The following is a 27,783-nucleotide window of genomic DNA, read 5'->3' on the forward strand; positions in this document are numbered from 1 at the left end:
TCTGTTTCTGTTGGGGGAAAGAACGCACTGAGTATACAAAGGAAAGAATGCAAAGTCCGGGGCTAGGTTTATTGCCACAGTTCTATTGTTTATGTTTTGTTTGATAATCGTGAGTTGTTGCTATCTGACACTTTTCTAAACAGAATATTGATGACAGCATACTTTACTTTAATTTGAGTTGGTGTGGGTAAAAAAGCTTTAATTTAAAACGGAATCGGTGTAAATATTGATAAGCTTAACGTTCGATTTTGGAAAAACAATGAATCAATGTTTACACAACACAGACGGGCTTAATTTAATTTCTATATTTGCAAAGCAAAAAAAGCATTTGGCAACATGTCATTTTTGTAAAGATACATTTACAAATAATCGAACACTGACATTTATGGCGAAAAGATATCCGTCTACAAAACCTCACAACTAAGTTATGCACAACGACGTGTATGCTTTAAGAGTGACAATTAACCCTGATGCGTAAAAGCCTTCAGGTATCATGAATAATACGTTGTACACGAAATCAGTTTTTTGTATAGGTCTAAATTCGTTGAAACTCCAAATCCCCCATGGGACCGATTAAATGGTTAATTTCCACAAACATGCATTGCGTTGGACGATAGTTATTTATTAGAAACTTTAGAGACGTTAAATACATGTATTTCTGTTTACACGTGATTTTTATACTTCATGTTGTATTCACCTTTTAAAGTACAATAAGCGCCATTGATCTATAACATAGTATAAGATATGTTTAGATGTTGAGATTTGTTTGACCGTTCGAACATTAACCGTTCAAAAACTACGCGTACGTATCCTACATTTACTTTAATAGGGAAGCAATCTCTTCTTTTTATAAAGCAATAAATAAAAACAAACATGGGACACGTCATGAAACTATCGTCTAATCAGAGCGACTCTGGTCCCTGGCCGTCTTTACCTTATATGGTAATCATAACCATATATGTCACAACACAAACATCTATAAATAAACGTTATGAATGAGTGTAATATGACCATATATGAAGAAAGCGTAATCAAATAACGTGCGAGGGGTACCGAATGGAGAAACAAGAAAAAACATCGTTGGAATAACCTCCCCTTTTGATTGCCCACGAGCTTTCAAACGGTTGTGATCCGGTATTGTATACGTTTGTGACATTGTTTTGAGATCAAGAAGTCATTTCGGCGCTTATATATTTCAGTTTTGTTTTTTAACTTGCAATAGCTATCTTTTAATTGTTATTTGGTGTATTTCGACGTTGTAAAGTGTATAATTCAAAGTGGCATTCATTTTCGCGACCTAGTCCTAGTAACTCGGTGTGAGTGAACGAAGGATTTGTGTTTACTTTTCACCTTAAGTTCAACTGTGTGTTTTATTACCCATTTTGTGATCTATTAAAAACACGTGCTTCGCGCATTTGGACACTTACAGTGTGTTTTACACTAGTGCAATAATTGACGCTTTTGATGTGTTTATAGTGACTGTGTGATATTTGCATTGATTGAACGCTAGCTGAAATAATTCGCGTTCAGAATAAATCTGAACGCTGAAACTCCGGTCTGCAAAAACCATAACGAAAAATAAATACAATACTATTATATCAATATGCTTAAAATTGCAAAATAACATTACCAACTCATAAAGTTTTAGTTAATTAGTCCATTTTACCTCAAATAGCGTCGATTTAAAGTTAAAAGGCATAATTTCTTTCAGTTAAACTTCTGCTTAAATCGCAATACAATCACTGACCTCTCGCCATGTTATGAAATATTTTAATATCAACCAATCAGAAGAAGGCATTACGGTGTAATACGCTGCGTTATCGATTAAAATCTACCTGCCGTATACAGCGGGCACAGCGATTGGAATTGAAAATGTGAGTAGTGTGTTGATTTAAATTGGTCAGGCGTGCAAAATTGAAAGAGTCATTACATAATTCTTACGGAACTTTATTGAGAAATGAATTATCTACACAGGTATGTAAATATTATTGCAATCCGTTGATATTAACTGTCTGATATCGGTGCTTGAATGTTGCGCACCAAATTCCTTGCGCATCAATATAGACAAAGAAGGAAAACTCTCGCTATTAAAAAGATAGAGTGGACTATTGACGCCAAGAGTCTGCCAAAGCAAAATTCATCAAAAGACTCTTAGGCGGCAATTTATATTGACTAGATTGAACACTTACCAGTGGATTGCAATTTTGAGTGACACTTTAATACTAATTATTAAAAAACAGGTGCTTCGCGCATTTGGACACATTCAGTGTGTTACACACTAGTGCAATAATTGACACTTTTGACATGTTCATAGTGATATTTGCACTGAACACTGACCAGTGTATTGCAATTTTGACACTTATTGATTATTGAAAACTAGTGCTTTTTAACTTGTGTGACCTTTATTTTTATTAAAGCGTGATTGATCTGTTTTGTTTATATTCTTTTTGTGTAGTTAGATACACATAAGACAAGTTTAGTCGTCCTTATTAGTCTTGTTGCAATAGTATCATTAAGGTAGTATTTGGGTTGTTAAGACTTGTCTTTTTATAATTAGTAGATTTATTACGCAGGCTCTTTTGAACAGGATGCAGCGTTGTGTCAGGAAGCATTTTCCTTTTATTTTTTTAGGTGCCCAAGACAGGAGAAAAGTGAACCGTATTGCTGGGGACTCCAATGCTCATCGGATTAAGGATATTCTTCCTGACGATATAGCTGTCAAATGCCTGCCAATCTCTGATGAGAATATGTAATGACAATGGTATAGAACAGTAATTACAGTTTCAGGTTTGTTTCTATTAATGGTATCACATGTACACATTTTTCTAAACGTTAAAACGAAATGATTAATGAAATAAACAAAAGGTTACCGTTTAAACGGTATCCATATGTCAGTTATAAAAGCGTCATTGACATCGCATTTCCAAACTGAAAGTAATGATTATTTCCAGAAGTTATATTCAGATCATAACCCATTTGGGCAATGACGTCATATTAAAACCAACTGTTCTTGCCATTGTTGAGTCATTGGGTACACATTTTCTACTTACATGCCGTAGTATTTTATAACAAAGACAAATAAATATTGATCCCTCATTTCTTCAATAAGACTACACCTGTGTAAATTTTTTATTGTTTTCTACCTAACAAGATGTACATAAAAACGAGTATCTGTTTATTAAATTAAAAATGAATGCGGATGAATAAATGTCGGGAAAATTTCCTCATGCACGTTGTGCTGACGCACGTCAAATGTTCAAGACAATTCGGGGAATGATCATGCAACAAATAGCTGGAAAATTTTCCCGAGCACTTTGTGCCGACGTGTGTCAAATATTCAAGACGTCTAGGTCGTACATGGTGTTTTGTTATGTTTACGCTGTTGTGAATAAGGGCCATCTGGCACACATGATACAAATGTATACCAGTCTTTTTTTAAACAGCTTTTAATAAGTTTTGCAACATTGTAACGTAATGAACTAAAATGGATTATGTTGTCAATATCAACAGTCGTTAAAATGTTTACTGTTTTTGTAAACATTTTTGAGAAAACACGAAACGCCACCATTTAAACGTGATACTCAAAGTTTCTATAAATGTATATTTTTTCATTTCTTTATACTTAAACAGTTCAAATGTCAAGTCCTAAGCTCCGGATGATTACAGTATTTGTCATCAATGTAAAGTTAAACTTATTATGCTGATGTGAAATGATTGGCATCATTGCCTTTTCTAACTAATTTGCATGGTTATATATTTTATTTAAGCGTGTGGAATATTTTACAGATTGTAGGGAATTGTAATTGCAAACTTTTCATTTTAATCTTGAGGCAAAAGCATGCATTTTCCTTGTGTATTCATTAATGTATATTTGTGATTTATTTACACAGACATTCGCCAACTCTGTTTTCAAATGTGCCAAATTTTCTTGTGATCGTTTTTGCCATGCATTGTTGAGAGACTTGCGGAAGATGGATGTTCAACAGCTGTATCTTCATCTAGGCTCAAATGACATTCTTACGAATAAAGCGGTGTTTTACCGGTACATATACAATTATAAAAAAAGCTTTGATATTTAAATTTAATGTAGTTGTTTCCCATAACTATATAAATTTGCAAAACTAACATTTTACATGGTTTATTCCTCAATGAGTCATTGAAACTTGCAATAATTTTAGAAGTGTTATCTAGTTTCTAATTTATAAATAAAGCATTTCACAATATTTTCTATTATCCATGTTAATTTGAAATTTTATGCTCCCCCAAAAAATTTGAGGGGGAGCATATAGTCGCCGCTTCGTCAGTCCGTCTGTCCGTCCGTGAACAATTTTTGTATTTCTCAGCAACTAAAGACCGGAATTCAATGAAACTTAATGGGAAGCTTTACTATTAAGAGGAAATGTGCATATTATCAGCGGGTTCTGGTCGGATGATTTGTCACAGAGTTATGGCCCTTTTAAATTTTCTATTAACTGTACATATAGTGCAATTCTTGTCAGGGCTATTTCTCAGCAATTAATGACTGGAATTCAATGAAACTTTATGGGAAGATTGACTACCAAGAGGAGATGTGCATATTATCAGCCGGTTCTGGTCGGATGATTTTTCACAGAGTTATGGCCCTTTGAAATTTTCCATTTACTGTACATATAGTGCAATTCTTGTCCGGGCTATTTCTCAGCAACTAATGACTGGAATTCAATGAAACTTTAAAGGAAGCATCACTACCAAGAGGATGTGCATATTATCAGCGGGTTCTGGTCGAATGATTTTTCACAGAGTTATGGCCCTTTGAAATTTTCCATTGTACATATAGAGCAATTCTTGTCCGAGCAATTTCTCAGCAACTTATTACGGGAATTCAATGAAACTTTATGGGAAGCTTCACTACCAACAGGAGATGTGCATATTATCAGCCGGTTCTCGTCGGATGATTTTCCACAGAGTTATGGCCATTTGAAATTTTCCATTGTACATATAGTGCAATTCTTGTCCGAGCTATTTCTCAGCAACTTATTACATGAATTCAATGAAATTTTATGGGAAGCTTCACTACCAACAGGAGATGTGCATATTATAAGCCGGTTATGGTCGGATGATTTTTCACAGAGTTATGGTCCTTTGAAATTTTCTATAAACTGTACATATAGTGCAATTCTTGTCCGGGCTATTTCTCCCCAACTACTGACTGGAATACAATGAAGCTTTATGGGAAGCTTAACTACCTTGAGGAGATGCGCATGTTATTAGTGGGTTCTGGTTAGATGATTTATTTACAGAGTTATGGCCCTTTGAAATTTTTAAGTAACTAAACCATCCATTGTATTATTTTGTCCAAAGTTATGCCCCTCAAGACGTTTCCTTTTATCTGAATATATAGTGCAATATTGTGACAAAAAAACCTTTGTGGAGCATCACCCGTCTCAAATGGTTTTCTGTTTCATTATTTGCTGTCTACAATTAATTTGACATGAAATAGCAAATGTTTTATTTATGCGCATAATATTAACAATATAATTGAACATATTTGTTTATGTAACTATTTTGATAGGTAAGTCAGTCTGCAAAGAAAAAGAACACATTTGTATACATATTTTACTCCACATTTTTTATGCCCCCTTTCGAAGAAAAGTGGGTATATAGTTTTCGCACTGTCTGTCTGTCTGTCACACTTTTCTTGTCCGCTCTTTTATTCAAATAGTTTTCATCTGATCTTTACCAAACTTGGTCAGAAGTTGTATCTAGGCAATATCTAGGTCAAGCTGGAATATGGGCCATGCCGGGTCAAAAACTAGACCATGGGGTCACTTTGTGCATTTTAAGGTTTAAGCATGGTGTCTGCTCTCTAATTGAAGTAGTTTTCATCTGATCTTTACCAAACTTGGTCAGAAGTTGAATCAAGACAACATCTAGGTCATGTTCGAATATAGGTCATGCCGGGTCAAAAACTAGGTCACAGGGTCACTTAGTGCATTTCAAGGATTAAGTATGGTGTCTGCTCTCTAGTTTGGGACTTATTTTGCATTTCTGGATTAACTTTTTTATGCTGCCGAAGGAGGGCATATAGTGATCGCACTGTTCTTCTGTCTGTTTGTCTGATGTCTGTCTGTCCGTCCGTCACACTTTGTGTTTAGGTTTCGAAAAATGCTTATAACTTCTTTTGTCGCTTCAGATGTAACATTCATATTTGATAGGCATGTGTACATGGACAAGGCCTTTCCATACGCACACAAATTTTTACCCCATGACCTTGACCTTAGGGTCCGTGTTTAGGGTTCAAAAAATGCATTTAGATTTCGAAAAATGCTCATAATTTCTATCAAAGCATTTATTGGGGGCATACGTCATCCTATGGAGACAGATCTTGTTTAACAATTTAATTAAAAATAATATGTTGTCAACATGAAGTGTATATATGCAAGATCACATTCCCAGTGACAACAACTCTTCAATTGTTGACTGTATTTTAGCTGGACTATTATATATGAAATATATATAGTGGAGCTATCCTACTCACCCTGGCGTTTCCGTGAGCGTGCATATGTTAAAGTTTGCGTACTACTTCAAATATTTTCAATGTCCATTGACATATTGCTTTCATATTTTGCATACTTGTTTACCAACATGATCCCAACCTATAAACAAGAGCAGACCACTGTATCAAGCATTTTGACAGAATTATTGCCCCTTTTAAACTTAGAATATGCATATATTGATAAATCTATGTAAAATTGTGCGTACTACCCCAAATATTTCCTATGTCCTTTAACATATTGCTTTTATATATTGCATACTTGTTTACCAACATGACCTTTAACCTACAAACAAGAGCAGACCACTTAATCAAGCATTTTGATAGAATTACGGCCCCTTTTATACTCAGAATATGCATATTATTGATAAATCTATGTTAAAGTTTGCGTACTACCCCAAATATTTCCTATGTCCTTTGACATATTGCTATTATATTTTGCATACTTGTTTACCAACATGACCCCAACCTATAAACAAGATTAGACCACTGAATCAAGCATTTTGATAGAATTATGGCCCCTTTTTTACTTTGAGAATTGGACATTTTGCTTTAATTCACATAACTTCTTTATTTATGATAAGATTTTATTAATACTTTGACAAAACAACACTTACCTGAATACCACAATGGATTCCACCCGTGCAATACCAGTGCTCAAGCTAGGCCTAAATCGAAGGGCGCCCCGCCCTGCCCTCTCGAACCTCCGCCCTGACCTTCCTAGGGCCCCCCCTGCCCTTAAAAAAAAATTTTTTTTTTTTTATTTTTTTTTTCTACATATTATGATTAATAAATCTCTTATTAAAATACATTGTAATTAATTTATTCCTCATTGTAGTAATTAAATTTGAATTGTTTAATGACAATGGGAATAATTTATTCTTATAATTATTGATAACACATAAATTAACATGCATGAGGAAGCATTCTAGAAACGCCCGCGCGCTCGAAAGTGCCCTTTTGACAAAATACTGCGCGTCCAAAGTGCCCTTTTGGCAAAAAATCCCCCTGCCCTTTTCAAATCCTAGCTTCAGCACTGCAATACCCCACGCCCCAACCCAGAATCCCTGCCCCCCCCCCCAAATTTTTTGTTTTCCTTTTTTTATTTTTGAAAGATGATCAGATCATCTAATAAATGACCACACCCCACGTTATACCCCCCTCTCAACCCCCCTACCCCCTCCCCAAATTTTTTTTTTTCCTTTTTTTATTTTTGAAAGATCAAAAGATCATCTAATAAATTATTGAATATGAACAATTTCCCCATGATGGCTTACGTTATACTGTCAAGCACTCGAATAGTCGAGCGCGCTGTCCTCTGACAGCTCTTGTTATCTATTTTTATTAATGAAAATGATTGTATTGAAATAATTTCAGAGATGTAGCTGACTTGTGCGATTTGGTGCATCAGGTCAGTCCAGACACTGAGGTTGTCTTTTGCAAAGTTTTCTGAATAAAATACATTGAATTTAGTGGTTTGATAAAAATAGAAAATGCCCAGAGCCAGTAGCACTGACACTTGCAGTGTGATATAAGAAATGGCAAAAATATTTTGAACCTTCTCCCATAACAGATATCTCCCTGTTAGCTAACAAACGTTTTTTTGACTGATAGTTCAGTCACATAAATGTGAGGGTACTGTCAGGATGTTTTTTTTTAAATAATAATTATTGATTAAGTGATAAGAAAATATTGAAATTGTGTTCATTGTTATTTGAACTAACTTTAAGAAAGTATTGAAATTGTGTACATTGTTATTTGAACTAACTTGCTTACATTACGTGCATTTCAAGGATTTATGTATGGTGTCCGCTCTCTAGTTTGGGACTTATTTTGCATTTCTGGATTAACTTTTTTTATGCCGCTGAAGGAGGGCATATAGTGATCGCACTGTCCTGTCTGTTTGTCTGATGTCTGTCTGTCCGTCACACTTTGTGTTTAGGTTTCGAAAAATGCTCATAACTTCTTTTGTCGCTTCAGATGTAACATTCATATTTGATATGCATGTGTATATGGACAAGGCCTTTCCATACCCACTCAAACTTTTACCCCATGACCTTGACCTTAGGGTCCGCGTTTAGGGTTCGAAAAATGCTCATAATTTCTATCAAAGCATTTATTGGGGCATACGTCATCCTATGGAGACAGCTCTTGTTTAACAATTTAATTGAAAATAATATATATGTTTTCTTATCTAAGTTAATGTCAAAGTTCTTGTTTAGTAGGTATTTATTTGTTAAAATGATGAAAAATAAATGTTAAATATATTTTTATGTTTCACAAAGTTTTATATTTAAAGGAGGCGCACAATCGGTGTCCAGAATGCAGGGTTGTTTGCTCCAACGAAGACGCTTTGCTGAGCCATTTCTGCAGTCGCCACATCAAGCAACCAGAGACTGGAAAAGAGAGTAAAATTAAGCTGATAGGCTCACCAATGGTTTGACTTTAAATCACTAACTTGTGTATGCTTGACAAGCATTTTATGTACAAATAAAGTAACAAAAAAAGGAGGTCAACACATGCACTTTCCCATATAATGCTTTCTGTATCTTTTAGCAACTAATGACACGATTTTGTGTTGACATACTCAATATGGTAGTTATAGCCCTATATAACTGGTATGTTCATTTTAGTTAATCTTTATATTTTAATTAAACCTGTTTGTTTTAGCTAGATTGCTTGAAAAACACAACCAGGATTATTTTTATGCCCCCGGATCGAAAGATCGGGGGTATATTGTTTTTGGCCTGTCTGTCATTGTATGTGTCCGTGTGTGTGTGTGTGTGTGTGTGTGTCCCAAAACTTTAACCAAAACTTTAACCTTCATCATAACCTTTGCAATATTGAACATAGCAACTTGATTTTTGGCATGCATGTGTATCTCATGGAGCTGCACATTTTGAGTGGTGAAAGGTCAAAGTCAAGGTCATCCTTCAAGGTCAAAGGTCAAAAAAAATAATTCAAAAACTTTAACCAAAACTTTAACCTTCTTCATAACTTTTGCAATATTGAACGTAGCAACTTGATATTTGGCATGCATGTGTATCTCATGGAGCTGCACATTTTGAGTGGTGAAAGATCAAGGTCATCCTTCAAGGTCAAAGGTAAAAAAATAAAATCAAAGTGGCGCATTAGGGGGCATTGTGTTTCTGACAACCACATTTCTTGTTAGCATTGTCTTACCCCTGTTACATGCAATGTACATGTGGCTTATTAAATTGGAAACCCTGGTTTGCATGAGAATATTTTGCAAAACATAGTTGAAAAAACATACATGTATACAAACTTAGTCATTACTGTTAGTATAATGAGCACCTCTATTTCTGAATAATTTGATTGGATGGTTATGGGCCTTTATGCGTGTGTCACATTTATGTATGTGAAAGTGTGTAATTAGACAAAAGAATATATATTTTTTATTTTTTGGGTAACAATCACTTATTTTAGAGTTATTTATAAGTAAATCTTACAGATTACATCTGCTAATCATGAACTCAACGAAGTCAGCTCAAGGAAGTGGAAGGCATGCTTGGAAAATAGAAGTTTCCATTATGAAGGCAAATTTTAGTATATTTCAAATTTGTAACCAAAATGGAGTGACAAGATCTTGAATGAAAATTTGATTGAACATTTGTTATCTGTCAAGAGAAACAGTTTAAAGCGAATGAATTAAGTATTGCCTATTGTCTATAAGTTAGTTGTGTGACCTGAACCCTGTAAGGGATATTACTTATTTTTATACGCCGGTTTTGAAAAAACAGGACGTATTATAGTTTCACCCTTGGCGGGCGGCGGCGTCCATAACAGTGTCCACTCTCTTATTCAAATAGTTTTCATCCGATCTTCACCAAACTTGGTCAGAAGTTGTATCTAGACAATATCTAGGTCAAGTTCGAATATGGGTCATGCCAGGTCAAAAACTAGGTCACGGGGTCACTTAGTGCATTTGAAGGATTTAGCAGTGGTGGCTCTTTAATTGGAGTAGTTTTCATCTGATCTTTACCAAATTTGGTCATAAGTTGTGTGTAAATGATATATAGGTCAAGTTCAAATATGGGTTATGCCGGGTCAAAAACTAGGTCGCGAGGTCACTTAGAGCATTTCATGCATTTCGCATGGTGTCTGCTCTCTAATTGAAATAGTTTTCATCCAATCTTCACAAACTTTGGTCAGAAGTTTTATCTAGACAATATATAAGTCAAGTTCAATTATGGGTCATGCCGGGTCAAAAACAAGGTCAGGGGTTCACTTAGTACATTTCAAGGATTAAGCATGGTGTCCGCTCTCAAATTGAAGTAGTTATCATCCGATCTTCACCAAATTTGGTCAGAAATTGTGTCAAAATGTTATCTAGGTCAAGTTCAAATATGGGTCACGCCAGGTCAAAAACTAGGTCACGAGGTTACTTAGTGCATTTCAAGCATTTAGCACGGTGTCCACTCTCTTATTGACGTAGTTTTCATCTGATCTTCAACAAATGTGGTCAGAAGTTGTATCTAGACAATATCTAGTTCAAGTTCAAATATGGGTCATGCTGGGTCAAAAACTAGTTCACAGGGTGCATGTTGGTGATTGAAACCCAGGACCTGTAAGTGCTTCTTAATATTTGCAACAAATGACAAATCATGTTAAGTTTTTGAAACATCTGTTTTTTGTTCAGTTAAAGGACATATTGAACTCACTAATTGCTAAGTTAACTTAGATGCATCAAATTTTTATTGATGATTTATACTTTCTGTTGAATCATTATCCTTGCCAAAGCCAGAGAGATATAGTGTTGGCGTTTTCCATCGGTCAGTCTGTCAGTCCATCCATCTGTTTGTTACAAACATTTTAGGGCTTCATATCATGAATTTAATAAGATTTCAACATGGAAAAATAAGTGTATGCCATATTCATACAATAGTGCAAATTTACTTTTTTTCTTTCTTTTTAGATTAGTTATTAACAGAAGAACAGAACAGTAACATACTTTTATTACATTAACAGAGGCTCTGATTAGATGTGTATCTGCGTAAAGTACTCATAGAAAATATCAATATATAGATAAATAAAACAAAAATAGAGTTAAACAAATCATGGTGAAATCCACAATACACACCAAGAGCTATTAGTAGGCTTATCTCCATTGACTTATTTCACAGTAAATCTCTTTTTTTGCCTTTTCATTAACATTTTCAATCAAAAATAACATTTGTGAAAAACTTAGTCAATGATTATAACTTAAGTTAAATATGTGTACACTGTAAGTTAATTGACTTTGGCTTCCAATCTGCAGTTTACAAAGTTGCTTGTTATAGGAGTATTCGTGCAAATGGATATCCTGCAAGGAAGACTTCCACTCCATAGGACAGCAAGATGCACATATCATCTCTCATGTGGTTCAAGAGAAATGCTGTAGATGGGGAGACTGTACCAAAGTCCTGAGCTTTAATAGTCTTGAAATCCATGCACTTAAACATCTCTATGATGTGAGTTTAGTACTGTGTATGAACTGGTGTTACCTCATTTTCTGCATATCTTTATCTCAGTCTTCTCTAGTGTTGATGGTCAAATACATATTGTCTGCCAGTTTTTTTCCCCCAATACTGCCGTTCATCGTTTGCTTGCATCAAGAGTTTTAAAAGAAATTCAAACTCATTTGTTTAGTTAGAATCTTATGAAAGACTTAAATGGCCATGTTTAATACAATTGTATAACAACATATACGAGCTAAAAAAATAGTTGGAATAATTAATGTATATATGAACATAACAAATTTACTTAAAATCATAGGTCTTGTTTTTGTCTGCCATTATAAGAACCAGAACATATTTCGGACATTCGAGGATTGACTTGCTGTGTTAGAGGATCATCAGGTGACGGAAGAAACCAGGCTTTTTTCGACTCAATGTTGATGAAACCTGATCGACATGCTCATCTTGGTTGAGTAAGCCTGGGTTAAGTGTGTCCAAAAAGTAGGTAACCTGGTGAAATCTTAGGAAAACATTGTAACCAGATCCAGGTTTATTTGACTGACAGACCGATGGACAGTGGGTCAACCGTAAATCCCTTCATGTGAAAACGGTAGGGACAAAATAAATATCACATTGCTCTTCTGAGTTCATTTGTAAACCAAGTTTTATCACAAAATTAAAATGGTCAATGTATTATTTTGTGTATTTAAAAATTATGTGAATATTAATTTTCATGAAATCTTACTGAGTTTTCTCAATTTAAGCTACTATTCGGACATGGACTGACGGACAAATGGGCAACAATGTCGCAATTTGTATACCAAGTTTTATAAGAATTGTTTCATAAAAGTAACCAATGTGTCTGTTCTATGTCAAGGTAACTACTAGGATGAAATACACAAAAAGATTTTGGTTCACAATAGGGTAGGCTCCGCGTGCCGTGAACCGGGCAACAGCTTTTGTCATTTAACATTTGTGTAATAATGGCATAAGCTGGCAGATACCCTTTAACTTTAACGATGTTTTCCGATAATTTCTCGGAAAATACAATCTAGCAATTTTTAGTTAATTTAGATTACTAAAAATTAATATTATATTTATGCCCCCCTTGGAAGAAGAGGGGTATATTGTTTTGCACATGTCAGTTGGTTGGTCCGTCCGTCCACCAGATGGTTTCCTGATGATAACTCAAGAACGCTTTGGCCTAGGATCATGAAACTTCATAGGTTTATTGATCTCGAAATAGTAAAATGGTTTCCGGATGATAACTCTAGAACGCTTACGCCTAGGATCATGAAACTTCATAGGTACATTGATGATGACTCGCAGATGACCTCTATTGATTTTCAGGTCACTAAGTCAAAGGTCAAGGTCACAGTGACTCGAAATAGAAAAATGGTTTCCGGATGATAACTCATAAATGCTTACGCCTAGGATCATAAAATAAAAAAATCATAGGTATATTGATCATGACTAGCGAATGGTCCCTATTGATTTTCAGGTCACTTGGTCAAAGGTCAAGGTCACAGTGAATCAAAATACTAAAATTGTGTCTGGAAGATAACTCAACAATGCTTACGCCTAAGATCATGAACTTCATAGGAACATTGATCATAACTGGCAGATGACCTCTATTGATTTTCAGGTCACTAGGTCAAAGTCACAGTGACTCAAAATAGTAAAATGGTTTCCTGATGATAACTCAAGAATGCTTAGGCCTAGCATCATGAAACTTCATGGGTACATTGATCATTACTGGCAGATGACCCCTATTGATTCTCAGGTCACTAGGTCAAAGGTCACAGTGACTCAAAACAGTAAAATGATTTATGGATGATAACTCAAGAATGCTTACGCCTAGGATCATGAAACTTTATAGGAACATTGATCATGACTGGGAGATGACTCCTATTGATTTTCCGGTCACTAGGTCAAAGGTCAATGTCACAGTTACTCGAAACAGTAAAATGGTTTCATGATGATAACTCAAGAATGATTACGCCTAGGACCATGAAACTTCATAGGTACATTGATAATGACTGGCAGATGACCCCCTTCATAGGTACATTGATAATGACTGGTAGAAGACCCCTATTGATTTTCAGGTCACTAGGTCAAAGATTAAGGTCATAGTGACATAGCATGGGGTAGTAGTATATATCCGCTATGACTCGCTAGTATAGTACCGGCTTGATACGGCATTACTAATGTACGAGCATGGGGTAGTAGGATATATCCGGTATATGACTCGCTAGTATAATACTGGCTTGATACGGTATTACTTATATACGAGCATGGGGTAGTAGGATATACTCGCTATATAACTCGCTAGTATAGTACTGGCTTGATACGGCATTACTTATATACGGGCATGGGTAGTAGGATATATCCGATACATGACTCGCTAGTATAGTACTGGCTTGATACGGCATTACTTATATACGAGCATGGGGTAGTAGTATATACAATGGCTGTTTGTAAAACATGCATGCCCCCCATATGGGCTGTCAGTTGTAGTGGCAGCCATTGTGGGAATACGTTTTTGTCACTGTGACCTTTGACCTAGTGACCTGAAAATCAATAGGGGTCATCTGCCAGTCATGATCAATGTTCCTATGAAGTTTCATGATCCTTAGTTTCATGATCCTAGGCCTAAGCATTCTTGTGTTACCATCTTGAAACCATTTTATTATTTGGAATAACTGTGACCTTGACCTAGTAACCTGAAAATCAAGATGGGTCATCTGCCAGTCATGATCAATGTACCAATGAAGTTTCATGATCCTAGGCCTAAGCGTTCTCAAGTTATCAACCGGAAACCATCTGATGGACCGACCGACATGTGGAAAACAATATACCCCCTCTTCTTCGAAGGGGTGCATAATTAGAGAGCGGACACCATGTTCAAAGTTTAAAACGCACTAAGTGACCCCTTGGCCTAGATTTTGACCCGGCATTACCCATATTCGAACTTGACCTAGACATCATCTAGATACAACATCTGACAAAGTTTGGTGAAGATCGGGTAAAAACAACTTGAATTAGAGAGCGGACACTTAATACGGACCGACAGACAAGACAGGCAGACGGACCGACAAACTTTGTTTGTGGGGGTATAAAAATGTATTAATAATGCTACTGGTATTTCATTTCTGCGTATTTTAGTCTTATATACAATATGTATAGTTTCTATTAAGTGCATTATTCCAATTTGCTATTCATGACACTAACTTCTATGTTATAAACAAATACTTTCAGATCATTTGCTGTTATTTGTAACTGAACGAGCAAAGAAAAAAAATCTTACGTTTTGAATTACTAATAAATCCTTCCAACAATAAGCATTTTTCCTTGTGACTTGACTTTCACTGGGAATCAAACCCAGATCTCCGACTTACTTAGTAAGTCGGCATGTTTTCTTTACACCATGAAAGCGATAAGTTGAAGGAAAAAGCTAATCATTATGTACACAAAATATATTTAACAGATAAAATTTTTAGAAGTCTTTTTCCTACAAGTCTGTATTAACCATTTGACCCCCATGGCATGGCCAGTTTTATGCTAACACAATTGTGTTTAGTTTTACTACATTTACACGATGCTATTCTGAATACCAAATATCTATGCAGTCAGATTCATAGATAATTTTCCACTTTATACATATAAGGAAAACAAGATACTACAAAGCAGGGTTAATTAAATTTGGACTTGTTCACATTTTGGCAAAATGACAATTTTCCAAAACAATCAAATTATAGAACAAGAGCCCTAAGGTGCTCAACTGTGACCAGAAGGAACTAGACTATTTTGAGAGGGTGTAGTTTAGAATAATAAATGAACTTGATAAAAAATATGTAATTTGTAGGCAAATAATCATTTATAAACTTGACTTTGCTTATCATTACAGCAAATGTTTTGACAAACTTTAAACAAGATGTGTTTGTGAAACACAATGTCCCCCTATATGAAGTTTGACCTTGTAGGATGACCTTGACCCTTCACCACTCAAAATGTGCAGCTCCATGAGATACACATGCATTTCAAATATAAAATTGCTAGCTTCAATATTGCAGAAGTGACATTACATGATCAATTTTGACCCATATATTTGACCTTGAAGGATGACCTTGACCTTTCACCACTAAAAATGTGCAGCTCCATGAGATACACATGCATGCCAAATATCAAGTTGCTATCTTCAATATAGCAAAAGTATTCATAAAATTAGCGATTTGGGCAACATATGTTTGACCTCTGACCTTGAAGGATGACCTTGACCTTTCACCACTCAAAATGTGCAGAACCATGAGATACACATGCATGCCAAATATCAAGTTGCTATCTTCAATATTGCAAAAGTATAATAAAATGAGCGATTTTGGACACATATATTTGACATCTGACCTTGAAGGATGACCTTGACCTTTCACCACTCAAATTGTGCAGCTCCATGAGATACACATGCATGCCAAATATCAAGTTGCTATCTTGAATATTGAAATACTGCAAAAGTGTACATTAAATGAGCGATTTTGACTCATATATTCGACCTTTGACCTTGAAGGATGACCTTGACCTTTCACCACTCAAAATGTGCAGCTCCATGAGATACATATGCATGCAAAATATCAAGTTCCTATCTTCTATATTGCAAAAGTTATTGCAAATGTTAAAGTTGGCGCAAACCAACCAACCAACCAAAAGACCAACTGACAGGGCAAAAACAATATGTCCCCCACTACTATAGTGGGGGACATAAAAAAGGAACACAATTTTAAATGCAACTTCCAGTGTTTACAAGCTTTTTTTAATTTGACATTTTGACCCACTTTTTGACGTTATGTGATCCAGTTTCAAAGTCAGCTGAGATTACATTGGGCCAAATGCTCTGATCATCTTTCATGAAAAATGCACATAAAAAGGGCAAATTGTATGTTAACAAGGTTCTACTCTAGCACTTTAAGAAAAACTGTCATGTCCACTGGCAGCCATGTTAGTCTACAAACCGGAACCAGTTACAAACTCGACAACTGAGCTATCATTAGAATAAATATTCTGACCAAAATTTATGGAGATATGGCTAAAAATGTCACTTCTAGAGAATTTACAAGGTTTCATTATAGCCATATAAAGACAATTGCCTCGCGCTCTAGTGGATATGTTTTTTGAATAGACATAAAAATTTCGAAACTGGACTGAGCCATCATTTGAACAAATATTCGACCAAAATGCATGAAGATTGGAAAAAAAAACAGTGACTTCACTATAGCTATATAAGGAAAACTGCCCAGCCCTGTTACATACGGTCATTTATAAAGTTCCACAACTGTTGTCGTACGTTAAACAGTTTTCTAGATAGTAATTTCCCACTATTTTTTCCATCAGTGCAGCTTATGATCAACAGTTAACTAGTCACTTCCACTTTAAACCTGTCCACTGTAAACACAAGGTTTACTGTTTTGACCTTTTTATACTTTTTATTTCTTATTGCTTTTGAAATATCATCTTATATATAATGTTATAATGTTCGCATGTATCTCCAATTATATTCTACAACACCAGTTCAATACATTGAGCTGTACACTATAAATGTAGGGACTAAAATATGATGATAACATTTCTCATCTCTTCTTCTTCTTGTCAATCACTCAAATGGAAACACTGGCCCCTGTGGTACACATTCTTTTTGATCAGCATGTTTTGTCTGCCAAACTGAAAAAAATAATAATCACAAATAAACATTTTAAAGAGAAGTGTAATGCCCCCACACTAATCTTTAGTTTCAAAACAATTGTAATGTCCAAACAAAATTAAACTTAAATACCAAAGTGTGCAAATTCAAATGCTTTTTACTTTGAGCTAATAGAGAGAGTTATACAGACAACAAGACATTTGCACATGGTGAATACTTGTGTTATTTGGATAAGGCATTACCATGATATAGTCTGAGCAGTAGTAGGACGCAATGCATGCCTCTCCAACCGCTCAACTATTGTGACTGCTAGATGATGATTTCAGCTGAGGAGCTAAACAAAAATGAGCAAGGGCCATAGTTCTGCAAAATTTGGGCTCATACATAATTTATTCCTTTAAGATGCCAATGTTTCCAATGTTGACTAGAAATGGCGCGGCAGAGACCGACGCATATCCCCACGCCGCATGTTTGACCCAGGGGCGCCCCAGGGTTGGTAATGGGGCCATGCATAGTTGACCGTATTGTCATAAGAGAAGTTCAGTATCAATTAGAAGTGAATCGGTGTAGAAATGAAGAAATTATAGTAAAAGGCAATTTTGGGTGGGCGTGGCCTATGTGGGAGGGGCACCCCAGGGTTGGTAATGGGGCCTTACATAGTTGAGATTGACCGTATTGTCATAAGAGAGGTTCAGTATTAATTTGAAGTAAATGGGTGAAGAACTTCTAAAGTTATCGAAGGATCCAGAAAAGTGTCAGACTGACAGACACAGAGCGCAAACCATAAGTCCCTCTCCTTTTTTAAGGGTAGGAAACTAACAAGTTTTGATAATAATGTAAAAATAATGGTCAAAACAAGAAACTGATTGAAATACAAAGTTAGGTCGCCCAAAGGGTGTTCTCATTATGTTATATGCACAAACAGGGATTTCAGATATTAAAGGGGTCAGGACCATGGATAATTAATAAACCCTCATGTCAATTTCATGTGAATTGTCAGCATTTAATTCTTACGTTCACCTACCATTACTAACATCAAGAGTGTCTTGGTTTGGGTAAAGCTTTCGTATATTGTTTGGAGGCATAGTGTAATAGCTGTGATATTTTAGGAATAAAATGAACCTAAACACAAAACTGAAGCAAATCTGCACCTTTCTAGGTATATTTTGACCTTGAAGGATGACCTTGACCTTTCACCACTAAAAATGTGCAGCTCCATGAGATACACATGCATGCCAAATATGAAGTTGCTTTCTTCAATATTGCAAAAGTTATGGCAAAATATTAAAGTTGGAGCAAACAAACCAACAGACAGACCAACAGACAGGGCAAAAACAATATGTCCCCCGCTATAGTTCATTCCAACGCTCACGGACACTGGAACCCCGGGGAGAGTAGGAAAGCTCCACTATATATATTTCATATATAATAGTCGAGCTAAAAACCCTATTTTACTATGATTCAAGGGCCATAACTCAGGGGTGTCTGGGTCTATTTGGCCCATTATCTAACTTGACCTAGATGTTATTGCCTTACACATTTTCATGAAGTTTGGTGAAGATCTGATGACAATTGCTTGACTTATTGAACGGAAAATAATCCGGACGGACTGACAGACGGACTTACTAACTTACAGACGGACGGATGGACTAACAAACTAAAGGACGGAGCGATTTTAATATGCCCTCAAAATCCCTGGTATGGGGGCATAAAAACGACATTGTATAAAATGTATTGTATTTCTTAAACTGTATGAACTGTTATATCATACATGCCATACGTCCCGGATTGTCCGGGACAGTCCCGGAAATGAACAATTTGACCCGCTGTCCCGGAAATCTGTCAAATGTCCCCGAATTTACAAAATCCATATATACATGTACCTTACCTTAGGCTTAACTGCACCTCGAATCTGTGTATATATGCAGCGTCTCCATGACAATGCCTACCCGAATAGGCAGACTACGCTACGTGTCAAAATCGATCAATTAACAGGGGTCCTGTTATCATATTGATTGTCTCATGTTCGCTGTCAAACCGAAAAGGCGGCATTGTTTTGGTTGTTAATTGACTTATATCTACAGCGAAACAAGAGTGTAACTAATGTGTGACTGTCCGGATTTTAAGTTGACGATCTACCGGTACTGTTTTGTTGTATTTGTTTTATGTGATTGGTTGTATGTATTGTGAATTGATTTGAGTTGACGATCTAACGGTACTGTATTGTTGTATTTTTTATTACATAAATGTTATAAATGAATAAAGGCGTATCAACAATTACGCGTTACACACGGGTCTTAATAACAATAACGCAGTGACGTCACCATCTATGTTTAGAACGCTTACACTGAAAACACATGGCCTGTATCTAGTAACGGAACTAGTAATGTTTAATTTGACGTTAATAGTTCAAGTGTATTTCGGATAGGCTTTCGAACTTTTGCAATTAACGATGCGAAACAAAACAAAACATACCAAAAATGCATATGTCTATAAATATCGCTACATTTTATACATGTCCCGGAAAATCGGCAAAAGTCCCGGACAATTTAACACAATGTCCCGGAATTGGTCTGAAAAATTATGGCATGTATGGTTATATGTAATTTCCATTTAACATTATCATTACATCTTCTCACGCTAGATTGGAAGGCTCTGAACTGTTATATACAGACAGATCAATCCCTAGTTTATCTTCCAGGGATCAGAAGATGTCTTGAAATCATTATGAACTGTTCCATCATTTAAAATACTGTATGAAATAAATGACAAAGTTATGGCCCAGACAAACTTCAGGTTTAAAACACAATTAGTGACCCCATGACCTAGTTTCTGACCCGGCATGATCCATATTCAAAGTTGACCTATACATCATCTAGATACAATTTGTGACCAAGTTTGGGTGAAGATCTGATGAAATTTCGGGACAGACTGACGGACCGACAAAGTGGTTCCTATAGCCCCCATTACCAATTGTAATGGGGGTATAAAAAGATAGTATTACCAGCAGTTGGTTTCAATGGAAATTTCTTACCAGACAAGAGGTTTGATGCAAATTGTTGTGAGGGGAAACTGGAAAATATCTGAAACAAAAATAAAGTCTTATATAATTTGAAGCGCTATATTGTTAAGTCAAATTTTAATATTTGATAATCATAATACTGCTAGCTGTCTGATTACAGAGGAGTCTTCACAACATAATGCGTTAACAGTTTTCCTGCAATAAGCAAACAGGACAAAATCAACAACACGAGTATTTATAATATATTCAGAGACAAAGATGATCCATCCATGTCTTTGGAAATAAACAAAGGGCATTTAACAATTATTTTGGCCTCATTTTAGCCATGTTGATAAATATAATGGGTCATACTGCTTGGTGTGTTACAAGTGAAACACCATCAAAACCAGTGCTCCAGCTTGGCATGAATGGAAGGGCGCAGCACCCTGCCATTCAAAGATTCCAACCTGTCAACCTTGGACACCCTTCATGCCCTTTGATGAAAATGCCGAGTTGGGAACAATTAATAGGGAGTTACAGTTGTAAGATCGTACGCGAATATCATTTGCCATTTAAAAGGAATCATGATGTTCAAACTTAACCTTTGACCTAGAAGTTGTCAAAGGGTTTGTTTTTAGTTGGTCGCATTTTAGAATTTACAGAGCATATTTTGCAAATCAGTGTGTGCTTAGAAGCCTTAGCTACGGAAAGAACCGCAACTCAATTTGCTAAGAACGATCACCACTGCCTGTCTGCAACAGATGACAAATGATTCTGCTCTAGCAGTGAGTGTATATACCAGCTTGTAAGAAGACATTGGCCAGACTAGTGTTTATCATTAAAGTCTGTACGTATTTGTACCATTTTTGACCTCATCCAAGATATCATTGGGACAAATCTTCGGACAAAGTTTCATGATGATCAGACAATAAATGTGGCCTCTAGAGTGTTAACAAGGTTTTACTATATAGCCATAAAAGAAAAAATGCAGAGCCCACTGGCAGCCATGTTTTTCAACCAATCAGCATCATGTTTGAACTCGTCCAAGATATTATTGGGATGAATTTTCTGACCATTTTTCATGAACATCGGAAATAAAAGTGGCCTTTAAAGTGTTAACAAGACTTTACTATAGCCATATAATGAAAAAAATGTCCCGCCCCCTGGAAGTCGTGTTTTCCAAGCAAATGTACCCATTTTCAAACTCTTTCAAGATATCATTGAGACCAATCTTCTGACCAAATTTCATGAAGCTTTGACAATAAATGTGGCCTCTAAAGTGTTAACAAGGTTTTACTAAAGCCCTATAAGAAAAAATGCCCCGCCCCCTGGTGGCCATGTTTTTATAGCAACCATACCCATTTTCGAACTCATTCAAGACATCATTGGGACAAATCTTCTGACCAAGTTTCATAAAGATCAGACAATAAATGTGGCCTCTAGAATGTTAACAAGGTTTTACTATAGCCATAGAAGGAAAAATGCTCTGCCCCCTGGCAGCCATGTTTTTCAACCAATCAGCATCATTTTTAAACTCGTCCAAGATATTATTAATATTGGGATGAATCTTCTGACCATGTTTCATGAAGAACCTACAATAAATGTGGCCTCTAGGGTGTTAACAAGATTTTACTATAGCCATTTATAGCCATATTAGGAAAAATGCCCCGCCCCTTGGCAGCCATGTTTTTCAAGCAAACATAACCATTTTCAAACTCATCCAAGATATCATTGGAAAAATGTTCTGACCAAGTTTCATGAAAATCTGACAATAAATGTGGCCTCTAGAGTGATAACAAGGTTTACTATAGCCATATAAGGAAAATGCCCCACCTCATAAATGCCATGTTTTTCAACCAACCGGCGTCATTTTAAAACTTGTCAAAGATATTATTGGGTTGAATCTTAAGTAATATGCATATAATAATGGAAAAAGGGCCATTATTCTTACAAAATGCTTGATACAGTTGTCTGCTCTTCTTTATAGATTGGGGTCATGTTGGTAAATAAGTTTGCAAAATATGAAAGCAATATGTCAAGGGACATTGAAAATATTTTAGGTGGTACGCCAACTTTAACATAGATTTATCAATAATATGAATATTCAAAATGGTAAAGGGGCCATAATTATAACAAAATGCTTGATAGAGTTGTCTGCTCTTGTTTATAGGTTGGGGTCATGTTGGTAAAGAAAAATGCAAAATATGAAAGCAATATGTCAAGGGACATTGAAAATATTTGGGGTAGTAAACAAACTTAAACATTTGCTGCATTTTCTAAGTGGAAAAGGGGCCATAATTATTACAAAATGCTTGATAGAGTTGTCTGCTCTTGTTTATAGGTTGGGGTCATGTTTGTTAAGAAGTATGCAAAATATGAAAGAAATATGCCAGGGGACATTGAAAATATTTGGGGTAGTATGCAAACTTTTAACATTTGCATGCTCACACTAACGCCAATGCTAAGGCTAACGCCAACGCCGGGTGAGTAGAATTGCTCCACTATATAGATTTCATATATAATAGTTGAGCTAAAAAGGGTCTTTCTGTAAATCTTTAAGAGAACAAATTAAAAACTCAACAGGCCTTTTTTATTATTAAATATGCTTGTTTCCATATATAATTTAAGGCCCTAAAATCATTCAGGATATAACTTTGAACATTTTTTACAGAAATAAAATGATCTTAAAGTTCTCTGCAATGCAAAGTAATTTTTACACACTAGATATTAAAAAAAAAATTGTTAACTTGTCCATGCTATTCGTGCCGGCTGTGCTCTAACTGCCTATGTAAAATCTTGATTATATATATATTATATATATATACCTGTTGTGACCCTTGAGATCCTTATGAAATGTTCATAATTCACTAATAACTGTATGTAAAAAAAATAGTATTACCAGATAATCAGGTTCAAAAGTTATTTCTTTCAAGACAGGATGGTTGGTGGGAAACGTCTTCCGACGAAACTGCAAAAACATCTGAAACAAAAAGAAAGTGACTTCTTGTATAATTTGAAGCACTATTCATTTTAATACAATTGTGTTTTGACAGCCATAGTTCTGCTGAGCCTAAAAATTAAAAGTAGGTCAACAAAACACAAAATGAAATCCAATGATTGCATCACCAAATCTTCAACATATCCAATTAATAAAATTAATTTTTATAAATAGACGGTTTTGATACATGGCACAACATCAGGGGTGTCAAATGTCCCAAATTTGAAATCCTAATGATAAAGTCTGGAGTCTGAGGCTGTAGGTACCTTACAGGTAGAGCCCCCCAAAGCCATAGTTCATTGTTCTTTTTATAGTCTTAGTTGCTATTTCTGGTGAGTAAAATGCAAAATATTATAAGCCAGACCACCAGTAACACTCGATGTGTAATTGTCATTTTATACAAATGTTATAAAGAACATCGATAACAAGGGCTGTTTGTAAAACATGCATGCCCCCCATATGGGCTGTCCGTTGTAGTGGCAGCCATTATGTGAATACGTTTTTTGTCACTGTGACCTTGACCTTTGACCTAGTGACCTGAAAATCAATAGGGGTCATCTGCGAGTCATGATCAATGTACCTATGAAGTGTCATGATCCTAGGCAAAAGCATTCTTGAGTTATCATCAGGATTTTTTTTACTGTTTCGGGTCACCATGACCTTGACCTTTGACCTAGTAACCTGAAAATCAATATGGGTCATCTGCAAGTCATGATAAATTTACCCATGCAGTTTCATGATCCTAGGCGTAAGCGTTCTTGAGTTATCATCGGAAACCATTTAACTATTTCGGGTCACCGTGAATTTGACCTTTGACATAGTGACCTCAAAATTAATACGGGTCATCTGCGAGTCATGATCAATCTACCCATAAAGTTTCATGATCCTAGGCATATGTGTTCTTGAGTTATCATCCGGAAACCATTTTACTATTTCGGGTCACTGTGACCTTAACCTTTGACCTACTGACCTCAAAATCAATAGGGGGTCATCTGCGAGTCATGATCTATCTACCTATGAAGTTTCATGATCCTAGGCGTATGCGTTTTTGAGTTATCAACCGGAAACCATTTTACTATTTCGGGTCACCGTGACCTTGACCTAGTGACCTCAAAATCAATAGGGGTCATCTGCAAGTCATGATCAATCTACCTATGAAGTTTCATGATCCTAGGCATATGCGTTCTTGAGTTATCATCCAGAAACCATTTTACTATTTCGGGTCACCATGACCTAGAGCTTTGACCTAGTGACCTCTAAATCAATAGGGATCATCTGCCAGTCATGATCTATCTTCCTATGAAGTTTCATGATCCTAGGCCTAAGCGTTCTTGAGTTATCATCCGGAAACCACCTGGTGGACGGACCGACAGGCCGACCAACTGACATGTGCAAAGCAATATACCCCCTCTTATTTGAAGGGGGGCATAATAAATGTTAATCCACTAACCATACAGTAAAACAACTGTCCAAAAATATATCCAGATATGTCTTTGGCAAATGAAATAATATATGCACTTAGTTTGACAGCAGAAAATGGAAATTTAATGATGGGGGACATATGCTACATTTTGTAGTATGTAAGATTTCTGGAAAGTAGCCAAGAGGTTAGGTCAGTTACCTTTTATGTCCGTGTCAGCGGATAACCAATCAGACAATAGTAAAACAAGAGACAAAATTGTCACAAAACCAGGTTTTCAATTTAGAAAAAAGTCTGATAGAGGGAGACAACTCAAACTGAACTGATTGTTTATAATTAACTCCCTTTGTTTCAAAATAAATATATTTTTAGTTGTGGCGACCTTGACCTTGGAGATACTGACGTAATTCTAAAGTGTGATACAACGTCCCACGATGGTGAACAAATATGCCAAATCATTTTTAAGTCTCACAATGAATGACATAGTTTTGGCCCGGACAAGCTCTTTTATGGCCATTTTTGACCTTTGAACTCAAAGTGTGACCTTGACCTTGGATATATTGACGGTATTCTTTTGAGCGACACAATGTCTAATGATAGTGAACAAATGTGCCAAATGATTTTAAATTCTCACCAAGAACCACAACGTTATGGCCCGGACAAGCTTGTTCCGTCCGCCCGCCAGCCGACATTTGCCAATCTAATAACCCGTTTTTTCTTTGGAAAACGTGTTAAAAAGACCAGGAAAAATCCGTACTAAGCGCATATGCCCGGCATGCCAATGAAGCAATTACAATATTTGTTTACACCCCATTACAACAAATCATCGGATTTACACTGATCTAAAATTCAATCCTGAATGGCTCAAATCCGGATTTCCAAATAATCCGGACAATTAACACCCTTGCAACATGCATGGGTTGCTCAGTTACTAAATGTCCTACATATAACAAATTCAGAATTTTTGTACCATCACACTCACATAAATAGCAATTGCAAGATGATGTCCATTACAAACCTGTTTGTTATCATTCTGACCTTTTTGTACTTCTATAGTATTTCAAATTTTAATGTGATTAAAGTGCAAACACCTGATTATAGAAGGTATACCTAAGATCATATTGCTTGCCATGAGTAATAATCCAACAGATTGGCTTTGTTTGTATGCCAATAGATAGAGCTTTCACATTCTTTTTCAATATGTGGTTATGGACAACTGTAAACATTACTTCATGTATTTTAAGGGGCCTTTGCATGTTTTGGTAAATTGACAAAATAAAACAAGAGCTGTCACCATAGGATGACTTATGCCCCCTATAAATGCTTGATAGAAGTTATGAGCTTTTTTCGAAACCTAAACACACATTTCGAAACCTAAACGCGGACCCTAAGTTCAAGGTCACAGGGGTCAAAATTTGTGTGCGTATGGAAAGGCCTTGTCCATATACACATGCATACCAAATATGAAAGGTTATATCTCAAGGGACATAGAAGTTATGAGCATTTTTCAATATCTAAACGCAGATTTAGAAACCTAAACACGGACCCTAACTTCAAGGTCAAGGTCACAGGGGTAAAATTTTTTGTGCGTATGGAAAGGCCTTGTTCATATACACATGCATACCAAATATGAAGGTTATATCTCAAGGGACATAGAAGTTATGAGCATTTTTCAAAACCTAAACGCAGATTTCGAAACCTAAACGCGGACCCTAAGTTCAAGGTCACAGGGGTAACAATTTTTGTGCGTATGGAAAGGCCTTGTCCATAAACACATGCATACCAAATATGAAGGTTATATCTCAAGGGACATAGAAGTTATGAGCATTTTTCAAAACCTAAACGCAGATTTTGAAACCTTAACGCGGACCTTAAGTTCAAGGTCAAGGTCACAGGGGTAAAAATTTGTGTTCGTATGGAAGACTTTGTCCATATGCACATGCATACCAAATATGAAGGTTATATCTCAAGGGAAATAGAAGTTATGAGCATTTTTCGAAACCTAAACGCAAAGTGTGACGGAAATATGGACCGACAGACGGACAGTCTGATAACTATATGCCCCCTTTTCTTCGAAAGGGGGTATAAAAATAGTTTCAGACTTGCACATTTTTGTTGCAGTTATGATATTTGTGAGAAAACAGTTATACTTAACATTAACAACCTGAAAATGATAAATCGTTGCAAAGCAAAACAATTGAATAATTTGGAGTTCTGTTGTCGTTTTTTGTTACACTACGAGCTTTGCTTATAGAAACTAAAAGTATAAAATATTGTATGAGCACGGATGGCCGTCTTAGCGTTAGACTTTTACTCCAGAGGTCAGTGGTTCGAGCCCAGATGGGGATTACTTTTTCTTTTAATTTTTTCTTGTTTTTTAATTGAGCTTTTTAGATTTAATGTTTACATTTATAAATATAACGCATTTAACGACAAACTTCAATACATGCCATAATCTGTTATAAGGTCCCTTAAATACCAAGATGAGTATCAAGGAACCTGAGTGAAACATTTTATTTTATTTCGGATATATACAGGACTGCTTATTGGAAACAAAAAGTTTGCTCGATTCTTGAATGACTTACAAAAATGTTTATCAAATCAAGTAGGTTCGTTTATTCTTCGTCTGTTGTCCCATCTCGCCAACAGTCAACCAGCTCCCTCCAGGCTTGTCAGTTCTAGGC

The 27,783-nt window shown here is 35.9% G+C and overlaps 1 protein-coding gene and 1 long non-coding RNA gene across 7 annotated transcripts in view; one reads left to right on the forward strand and one right to left on the reverse strand.

The window, feature by feature from the left end:
- The window catches only part of LOC127857963 (uncharacterized), a 261,868-nt gene that overhangs the window by 79,184 nt on the left and 154,901 nt on the right, over positions 1-27,783 (forward strand). The window lies entirely within an intron of this gene.
- The window catches only part of LOC127857973 (uncharacterized), an 11,999-nt gene continuing 1,473 nt past the window's right edge, over positions 17,258-27,783 (reverse strand). For all 3 annotated transcript variants that reach the window (XR_008038702.1, XR_008038703.1, XR_008038704.1), the window contains exons 2-6: positions 27,685-27,783; positions 23,581-23,661; positions 20,715-20,763; positions 17,923-18,014; positions 17,258-17,700 (exon numbers count right to left, since the gene is read on the reverse strand). The exon at positions 27,685-27,783 is cut by the window's right edge and continues 72 nt beyond it. This is a non-coding gene — a long non-coding RNA (uncharacterized LOC127857973). The remainder of the gene's footprint in view (positions 17,701-17,922; positions 18,015-20,714; positions 20,764-23,580; positions 23,662-27,684) is intronic.

Source organism: Dreissena polymorpha, chromosome 14 (assembly GCF_020536995.1).
Source record: "Dreissena polymorpha isolate Duluth1 chromosome 14, UMN_Dpol_1.0, whole genome shotgun sequence".
In the NCBI taxonomy this organism is placed as follows: domain Eukaryota; kingdom Metazoa; phylum Mollusca; class Bivalvia; order Myida; family Dreissenidae; genus Dreissena; species Dreissena polymorpha.